Below are 11,382 nucleotides of genomic sequence, written 5' to 3'. Positions count from 1 at the left end.
ATGTTTGTTATACTTCCTTGATCTTTGTAGCCACAATCAGCAATATTTTAATATCAGGAGAGAATTTATTATACAAAATGAAAGCATCATTAAAACACATGACTACAAATTTTTGTTCGCAAAAATTTAGGGTGCCAGCATGTCCTCCCTTTGTTCAAAATATTGATACGTAACAAAATTTCAATAGTTTTGATACCTCATGCTAAGTTTTTTTTTACTTGAACAACAAAATTATTTGATCGCTTCCACCAAAACTGACCATATGTGCACTCTAATTTGTAAATCTATATACCATGTATACCCGCATAGTAAATCAGCCATATTTTTGTGTCAGGATTCAATGTACAATACAATGGACAGCAATATTGCAATACTACAATAACAACAAATTTTTGTTCGCATAGTAAATCAGCCATATTTTTTATGTCAGGATTCAATGTATAATACAATGGACAGCTATATTGCAATACAATAACAACAAATTTTTGGTCGCATAAACTTACGGTGTCAGCATGTCCTCCTTTTATTCAAAATATTGATACGTAACAAAATTTCAGTAGTCTTGATACCTCATGCTGACTTGTACAACAAAATGATTTGACCGCATTGATCAAAACTGACCATATGTGCACTTCAATATGTAAATCAATATAACCGCATAGTAAATCAGCTATATTTTTTATGTCAGGATTCAATGTATAATACTATGGAGAGCAATATTGCAATCTAAAAAACAACAAATATTTGGTCTCATAAATTTAGGGTGCCAGAATGTCCTCTTTTTATTCATAATATTGATACGTAACAAAATTTCAATAGTTTTGATACCTCATGCTAAGTTTTATTTAAATGTTGAAATGGATTTAACCTGGCGCCTTTATGTTTCTCCTGGCGCTCCTGTTCACATTTTATCAAGACCACAAATGTAAGCAATAATATTGGAAAACAATTAATGCAAAATTTTGTTCGCATCAATTGAGAGTGTCACCATTTCATCTCTGTATTCATAATATTGAACAGTAACAAGAGATAGTAGTTCAGGATGGTGTGTAAAACAAAACTATTGGGCCGCATCATCCATATACCAACATTGACATGTCTAAATTCAGTTGTACTTTATAATAAAAAAGTATACGAGGTTCTCTTCTGTTAATCATTTATGTCGGTTGATTGATTTTGTTTGTAGTTAAACGTCAAGTGGCAACTATTTCATTCAAGTGATCAAATCTCTCGACAAATCTGACGAATTTGACGAGATTGTAGATAGTTTTACCACACCGTACGTATCCGGACACTGTTCAATTTTCGCTTGAATATTCTGCGGAAGATAGAATAGTAAATTCAATGCAAACAAGTTGAATAACAATGAAATATCCAAGCATTTATAAATTTAGGAAGGGACAGGTTAAAAAACAAGGAACGAAGCAACGTCGACAATGATGTTGATATACCATGATATAAGAATATTGTTCCGATGCGTTAGGATAACCTTTCTATTCGCCTTCTAATAAAAAAAAAGCAACAACTTTCGTTTTCTTTATGATAGCTCTATGTGATTGTATAGCCTTTGTTTTATGTATATAAAAATAAATATAATAAAAAAGAAAAAGAATTGTATTGTATAACATGTATAATATCTCTACTTAGTAGAGTCTAGCGAGTAAAGAAAGATGCTATCCGGGGGCAAACAATGCGAATGTTGTTAGGCAGCAACAATTTAATTTTCTGGGGTGGGGGTGGGGGCTATGGATTTTTTGGGAAAAAAAGTTTGTTTCCAGTTTTTGGAGAAAAAAAATGTTTTTGACCTTGAGAAAAAAAAATTTTGTTTCACCCTCAGCTGCCACTATATGTAATGCTTAAATTGAAAGAAAAAAGCTCAAGTCTGATATGAAAACAGGTCTGGTCTTGGGCAGGACTGGTCAAAAGCAGACTTGTCTACAGGTCTGGTCTGGGGCAAACCTGTCCTAAGGACTGATCAAAAGCAGACTTGTCCACAAGTCTGGTCTGGGGCAAACCTGTCCTAAGGAATGATCAAAAAAAGATTTGTCCACAGGTCTGGTCAGGAGCAGACCTGTCGATAGGTCTGCAGCAGTCCTAAAAAAGCAGACCGTAGGTCTGGTCCACAAACGACGAAGTAAACTTTCTTGTCTGCTTAATAATTCTCAAGTTAACTTAGAAAGCAGTCAACAAGTCTGCTCAAAGTTAACTATTGTCAAGGTGAGGACTGCACCCATCTGTATATATAAGAAATATATAGATTTAGTGTATTTAATTAATCTTATTTGTGATTACCCTTTGATTAAAATGTGACCAGCGACAGTATATTGCTTAGATCCGTGCATTTTTAAGCGTTCGCGATAGATAATTTCGACCATTACATTTAATGACATGGACTTTATTTTACATTTGTCTTCTGAAAATGGGGAGGACAAGAATACACCTGGTAATGAGAATGTTTGTGTGAGAGTTGTGACACTTGTGTGTTTTTCGCACACGTTCAGCTCTAGGTGTTCACCTAGTTCATGACCATACAAGAATTGAGAAGACTGTGGTTTCCAGTCTTATAATATGAGACTTTGGAGTTCATATAATTTACATTCAACGTTTTTTATCGAATATTTCAAGGTTTTTTTACTATCAATGTTTAACCCCCCTCCCCCCAATTGATTGGATAAAATGAATGGATTGCCGCCCCTATTTCAAACAGAAATAATTGGTATCTCTGACTCATATTGATTCAATACCGTAATGCCGAAAAACAATCATTTATTTCCGCGAATTCCGAAAAGCTAGAAATATCTTCCAGAGTTTCATTTTGAGTTACTCCAATAATTCAAGCCCTTTCCGTGTCAGATTTTCTCCCACACGAGACATGTATCATTCGTACATCAGCTGAATAATACGACTGAATTATTCGGGTTACAATTTGTGTAAATCCAGTCTGGACATAAAAGTAAAGGTCCAGCCCGACTTTCGGAAAAGGACTGTTGTAGATTTCAGATTGATTTCCAGAAATAAAAATCATACAAAATTGTTCACGCAAATATTCGTCTTCAGACGTGTAAAGTTATACAACGGTTACTAGCCGGTCTGGATTGTGATACAAATAAGCGCATGCAATGCATAAAATATATAATGTCGTGGCTCAGGGATGTGTTGAATTATAGAGATGCTTATGCGGCACAAAGATAAGATTAATTTACCCAAATGTACTAAAAATTACCACACAACTTAAATTTACTTAAATTTAATATTGATTTGTTATCCTTTGCTAGACAGATGGCTGATATTCTGAGAAGAGACCTTGATGAACTGAAGTTTTATGGGAACAAAGATTTTGAAAACACGTCGCAGTGTTTAGATTTTAACAAAAATAAGGCACCAAGGTCGAAAATAGTTCTAGTTCAAAATGAAGAAAATGTCAACCGTGTTCTAGCTTGGCGATCTCCGTATGCAACCGAATATAATATACAAATACCATACAATAGTACACAAAACTTAACATAAAGAACTAAAGACCGAGCAACACGATCTCAAACAAAACGGTATACATTTCATACAAGTATAGAACTATATAAAGCGTCGTAACTGTTGCAGCGACGTCAATAACGTTGTCGTTGTTTTTTTTTTTTTTACACTCAAGATTCAACTTTAACAGGGTATAGCTTGAAAAGTAGCACGGTTGCTAAGGACTTTCTTTGCACCAATCGATTCCCCAGACATTTTAGAATCGTCTCATAAATTAAAAAAAAAATCGATTGTCTAATATAATAGAAAATCTTGGAAATGTAACAATTCCTGCCGAATTTCACGATTTTCCCTTTATATCCTTTGTTATTTTGGTGTATGATGCTGTAAACTTCAACAGCTCGTATCTCAAAAACGAAAACGGTTGCCACCTTTTTTTATTTTATTTTCCGATTTATTTTTACAAGCAGAATCTACATGTAAAATTAAATAAAAATACATTGTGTAGTTTAATTCCGTACACTTTGCCTGAACACAACACTTTGATTTGCAACTAACGTTCATACTCAAACTTATAAACAAAAAATGGAAGATGCTGTTCCTACAAAGCTGTGTCACAATTTGAATCGAAGTAACACTTTATACTTTAGCGTAAAGGAATAACAATGTGAGGTTAATCTCACACATTTCATTACCATAAATAACAACTTACATAACACGAAAATAATTTATATCGTTCGATCTTTCAGTCAAAATTTAAATTCACATACAACATGTACAATTGTCAAAGTAAGTGTACGCAGTTGTCTCATAATCAACATATAAGAGTTCACATTTTGGTTTTTAACATATCTATACTATTAAACGAGAAGACCAAATTTTGTGTGTCGCTTCTCTTCTTTCCACAATTAATTAATCATCATGCCTCTATGTCCTATAGGTACATGGCATAGTCGCATTTGTCATCCATTCATATGATTATTCAAATTGAGTAATATTGGGAGAAAAACGAGAAAAAAAAAGTCCGGATATTATTCCGACATTGGAAGTAATTTTAAGTCAGACTAGACTTCCAGTTTGCGTTTTCTTTATACTTTGAACAAACATTTACTACGAATAAAGAGTATTTTCTATCTGATATCATTTTCAAGTTAACTATCCATGGCGGTCACATAGTTTATTAATTGAGAGAGTCTGTATAATATATCAATGACCGTTGGCCCGTGGATCAATTAGTAAAGTGAGATTTGAAAGTTAGTAAAAAACAAATACATTTTATTTATAAAATGTTATAGTAATGAATGTACATACTATGCAGATAAGCGCTAAAATTATCCATGTGTTATTTAAATTAATGGAAACCAAAAGGGAAAATTTTGGGGAAAAAAGGAGGATCCGGGCTAGAAAAACAACTGTCATGTCCCAATGTACCTATGACTTTTGATACCTTTTCTGAAATACATTAAATCTTTTACAAAAAAATATTGAATTCAATAAAAGAAGATGTGGTATGTTTGCCAAAGAGACAGCTCTCCACAAGAGACAAAAATGACACAGAAATTAACAACTATAGGTCACCGTACGGCCCTCAACAATAAGCAAAGCCCAAACCCCATAGTCAGCTATAACTGCCTAATTTATGTTCAAAATATGAACGAAAAACAAATATGTTTAAAACAAACGACAACCACTATTTACAGGCTCCTGACTTGCATGTTCATAATATACTAAATATATGTTTACAATGTAATTAGTAGAAAACAAAAACAAAATGGGAATTTTTGAAATAAAGAAGTAGGATAAAAAAAGATATTTTCCTGTCCCAAAGTACCTATTCCTGAAATTCTCAAGTCATTAAATCTTCCTATGTAACACTTTACATACTTTCAACGACGCTCTGAATGCCCGCGATTTCGCGGGTGTGTTCTAGTATTAAGTAATGATTTACACTGATTTAGAATCTTAATAATTTTAAAGAAAGATAACAACTCTTATGTGAAAATACAACTTCACCTGTATATGGGATATACATTTTCTAACTTCTTCAGTATTAAAGAGCTTTCAGTTGCTACTCAGATTTTGTAAAACGTGTCCGATGAGAGTTGACAAACCAGGGGTATGTCAAAGAACGTGTCGTCCTTTTTTTTTTAAATACGTTCATCAGAAGGCACCAAGAGCTTGTTGATAAATATTCCGTTTCAACTTCACAATATATTACAAAATGGTCATGATGTATAGTTTCTTGGTACTGCGATGTTTATCATCTTCAAAACATGTTATAATATTCTTTTATTTGCCTTAATGAATAAGACTTTACTGTGTAGTCTGATTTTCTTGGTATCCATTTGACGTGGCTCTGTTCTTATACATCCTGTCATAGTGTTATTGTTCTATAATATTTTTTGTATTATCTTCAATTTTTGTTGATATGCTTTGTCTATATGTTTTCTTGTGTTACTCTGTTACATATGACGTGACTCTGTACTTTTTTTTATCCCGTCATTGTGTTATTGTGCCGTAGTAAAAGTTTTTTTTACATATTTGTTTGTTTTGATAGGAGTTAAGATAATAAAACAATCTTGACTGCTGTACCCCTGTTTGAACATTTTTACCTGTTATATATGTTTGTTTTGTTCGCTTAAAGTTTTTCAGCGAGGTACATGATAGGACCCCTTTAAATCCACAATTTTCTACATAATAAATGTAAGGGGTTTTGATTTTGACATTTGATGAGGAACATTTCTTGTTTAGAATTTTCCTCACAGAGTTAAGTATTTTTGTGAAACCACTTTTTGATAGTGATTTGTTAGATTACAGACGTTGTATCCAAATATGTAGCATTTCAGAAATGAAAAAAAAACTATCAATAAATAATTTTTAAAATGTTTTAACGTTCTTTACTACGTATTTCACTGAGAAAATGACAACCTTTCTACTACAATTATTTATATAGAAAAACAAACACAAAAGGAAATATGGTACTACATTTGTAGATAACAATTTTATCAGATTTGTCAACTTTTGAACAGACATCTATCAAAAATCAATGTCAAAAAATTGCTGTTAGTGCATCCGTGATCACATTTTCACAATAAACATAATTCTCCAAAGAAAAAAAATACATAATGATGCAAAAAACATTATGCTGAGACATGCATGTGGATGGTTAATTTCCAGTCAGCTGGGAAAGAGAAATTTAAAAGTAAAACAAAATTGTTATATAGGGCTTCGTGTAAGTATCATGCAATAAGTGACAATAGTTACTGACTAGATTTTGTTGTATGTTAACTTACGTTCAATCGATATTCAAAACTATTCTTTTCTCTTGCTATGATTCTTGTTGTCAAAGCAACCAATATATAGTTTGCTGATGCTGATGTATATGAATATGCATAAACTAGCATTACACTAATCTTTGAAGAAGAACAAATAAAACGGACAACAAGTGTAATGATATATATTTTATGTTCACATGTCATCTTACTCCCCATTCCAAATACGGAAAGGAAAGTTTGAAATTCATTCATGTAATAGTCTCAATACCAAAATGGGGCATATTAAGGTTGTCTAATCAATGTAGTTTTCATGTTTACTTCAAATATTGCTGACAAAAATACGTACAAAATCCTACAAATAAAACCACAATGCATACATATTTAGTACTTACTAGAATTCACGCAGAAAAAATCCTCCAATATTGTGGTATTTAAGATTGCAAAGGTTAGTGGCAAAACAAAGGAGTAAATGAAATTTCCAATTTTGTGTTTATTTTTGCAAGTATTGAATAAAAAAAAAATAGTAACAAAATTCAACAAGTAAAACCGTAATACACATATATACATACAAAACGTACTTATATGAGTTCTTCCTGCGGCCTCGGTGGGCGATAGTTTAGAAAAATTATCCACTGAATCACTAGCCAATCAACACTGGGGATGTGCGCTCGTTATCAATTTTAGTAGACTAGGATAACACATATTCCTGTCGAGAGTTAATGATTATCTGCAGGTACTCATATCGGTTGTTGAATGCACTACACATTTCTGATTAAACAAGACTTCATTTACGAAAAGATATCATTTAAATTTTCTTTGTTTTTCTGAATTAAATTATTGTGTGATTTACCTTTTGTTATTAAAACAATTTGCAACAGTATTTATATACACTCGTACATTCTACTTTAGGATGGGTACACTCCATTTGACTTGGCTGTAGAAACAGAACTATTCGAAATAGTCAAATTATTATTAGTTAGAACAACTATAGATCCAACAAGAACATATGAGGTATGGAATGTACTACTTTCCAGTCGCAGAATAATCGACTTAGACAACTGTCACACTCATTTTCACATTGTATTGTGTGTATTAATTCTACAATAAACTTACTACTCTGAGAAAAAAAGAAGACAAAGTTATGCTAAGGCTTTCAAATCGTCTGATTTTTTCCTACCCGTTTGCTTTTAGGAATGGTTGCTTTATAGAGACAAACACGGATATAATTGAAAAATCTAGTCAGGTGGAATAATCTTTAATCAGCAACCATCAAATTTAACTTCCATAAAGAAATTTCAACATAACTTTGACACATTACTTATGTAATGACATATTTTGTTTAGATCGCCTACATTAGTTTGATCTGTAACTTACCAGTAATTAAATGTTGGTATTAAACTGAATATCAATCAGGCTCATGATTTTTTTTTTTACATTTTTGCGTTCATACTGAAAATAATTCAATCTTTATGTTTCAGGATGGGGACACTGTTTTACAAAAAGCTGCTAGCAGAGGACAACTTGAAATCGTCCAATTGCTATTAGAAATACCACGTATGGACCCAAATCAAAAGAATAAGGTATGAGGTACTTCGTATTTCTATGGATGTCAATTGAAACTGTTTAAATTGCTATTCATCATCTTGCACAGCCATTAACACCAAGACATGTTTTTTTTATTTAAGCTTTACCACTATTATCTTACTACGTACGATTTCACAGCTTAAATTGAAGTTTTGTAACAAATGATATCTTTGAGAATTTGTTTTAACATTTACATTTTTTATGCATACCCATCTTTCAAATAACCCTATGTTGCCGACGAAAACAACGTAGGGTTCATCGTAATCGAACGTTATGAGCACTTTCTTTATTTGATGTACTATCTATTTTCGATACAACCGACTATATACAATCGTTTATATATGATGTAGGTATTAAAATAAGACAACTTGTCTGAATGAACTACTCTGCATATATATGCGTGTACAAGTACACAGATAAAAATAGAAATTGCTGGTACTTTATTAAGTTTTTCGAGGTGCGAGCAGCTGAAATTAACAAACATGTTAGAGAAAACAAAGGCAATAAATATCAAGAATAAATCTGGAAAATTATGATACCCATTTGAATTTGTTGTTAAATTGTTCATCTGAATCTCTTTTTTTATCTCTCGAAGAGATGTAATGTAGAAAACAATGAAATACACAAAAAAAAAAAACAATTAAAATCACTCAACGCATTTCAACGAACAGAAAACGTCCAGTGTCATATATCATAATATATCATGTATTTTCTATAAACAGTTTCAAACCAATGTAGTACAAGTATTTCACTCTTGTTTTGGTAGTGTTTGTTGCAGTTATACTTAAATTGTAATTGGTTTTCCAATGCTGTTTATCCATATTACCGGCTTTGTTGAACTTGACTTAATTGACCTTCCGATTGTCAATTGAACACACATGTCATTTGTATATTAAGAAGGGAATCGACAACACTTTGCCATACGCATGTTTTCTTTACAAATTTGCAAACTTGCTGTAAATGTACAGTTTCAGTTGCGATTGTCAATTGGTCTCCACATTCATTGGTTTATCGCGTGTATTGTTACCTTATAGTAACTTCCTAATGGAATTATTCCAATAAAGTTGATAATTTTTTACGTCCGTATGATACTACAAAAAATGCAACCTTTTTATTTCAATATGGTTACACTCCTTTAAACACGGCTGTTAAAGATGGACAACTAAACATAGTCCAAATGCTATTAGAAAAAAGAAATATAGATGCAAATAAAGAAAATCAACACACCTTTTTTTCTTAAAATGTCCTTTACCAAATCAGGAATATGGCAGTTGTTATCAAACGTACGTTTCTATGTTTGTTAGCGTTTCCCTTGGTTTAGTTCAATGTTCTTTTGTTGTTCTGTTGTTTACTTCTTATAGTTGATGTGATTTCCTCGGATTTATTTTACTTTGCTTAATCGAATTATGGTTATTAAACAGCGGTATACTACTGTCGTCTTTAATTAGATCCGTGAATTTTCATCCTTTTATTTTAGGTCATTAAAAAAAGGATGTCTATGAGACTTTTCTGCAAACACGGTACTCAAATAAGTTGGTTTCGCGTATTGTTGGCTAGTATTTCTTATTTTTGTATTAGACTTATTTCTATAAAGTTGGTCATATCTATACCTCCGACTATTTCTGTGATTAATGCACTTTTGTTTTCAGAAAGGCGACTCTCCCTTACATTCAGCTGTTAAACAGGGATATTTTGACACAGTCAAACTTTTATTAGAAAGAACAGATATAGATGTATACTGTGTAAATGAGGTATGTAATGTTTTTCGTACTAAGACTGTACACACTTGAAAAATTCCACAGTTTGATAATCTCACTACAGCTACAGTTTCTAGGATTATAAACTATTATCCTGAATAAAATCTGATAAACTACAGCTTTTCCTCATTGTTTACTTTTCTCTAGAATGAGATTTGATAAACAAAAGCTTGTCCTAATTATATGCTTTTATAAAGAATGAGACCTGATAAACTACAGCTTTTCCTGATTAGATACTATTTTCTAGAATGAGATCTGATAATCTACAGGTTGCGTATATTATCTTTCTAAATATTAGTTTATCAAGAAAAGCTTGCGCTTATTATATAGTATCTGACAATTATCTTGAATGTGATTGGATAAACTACAGCTTGTCCTTATACTATTTTCTAGAATGAAGTCTGATAAACTACAGCTTGACCTTTTTATATACTATCTGACTATTATCTAGATGGAGATCGGATAAACTACATCTTGTCCTTATTATATACTATTATCTATTATGAGATCTGATTAAACTGCAGCTTGCCCTGATTATATACTATTATCTACATTGAGATCTAATAAACTAAATCTTGCCCTGATTATATTATAATAAATTACAGCTTGCCCTAATTATATTTTATTATCTTACATCAGATCTGATAAACTACAGTATATTCTAATTATATTCTTTTATCTAGAATGAGATCAGATACAGTACCGCTTGTCCTTTTTGTATACTATTATCTAGATCCTATCTAGAATGAGATCTGATAAACTACAGTTTTTCCTTTTTATAAACGATTATTTAGATATTATCTAGAATGAGCTTTGATGAACTACAGCTTTTCTTGATGATATACTTTTATCTATAATGAGATCTGATAAACTACAGCTTGTCCTGATAATATATTATTATCTAGAATGAGATTTTATAAACTACAGCTTTTTCTGATTATATACTATTATCTAGAATGAGATCAGATACACTACAGATTGTCTTTTTTATACATTATAATTTAGAATGAGATCTGATAAACTACAGCTGCTCTGTCTTTTATACTCTTTAACAATAATACACATGATATACAGTTATGTATCTCAAAATATTTTTCCAAAAAACTGTTGTAAAAAGAAGCATATTTTTTTCTCTCAATTACTATCTGTATTGACATTGTCTAAAATACTAGTATTTTATGAGATAATATGAAAAAGTATATTTAGAACCCTATTATTTTAGGGTCATTTTTAAATCAAATAAAAAGTATGGAAAAGTTAGAAAAACTAGAAAAAAAAGATTTTAAAAATGCTTTCTT

The sequence above is a fragment of the Mytilus galloprovincialis genome, chromosome 5, assembly GCF_965363235.1.
Source record: "Mytilus galloprovincialis chromosome 5, xbMytGall1.hap1.1, whole genome shotgun sequence".
In the NCBI taxonomy this organism is placed as follows: domain Eukaryota; kingdom Metazoa; phylum Mollusca; class Bivalvia; order Mytilida; family Mytilidae; genus Mytilus; species Mytilus galloprovincialis.
The sequence above is the reverse complement of the archived record's forward strand: the minus strand, read 5'-3'. Positions refer to the sequence as shown.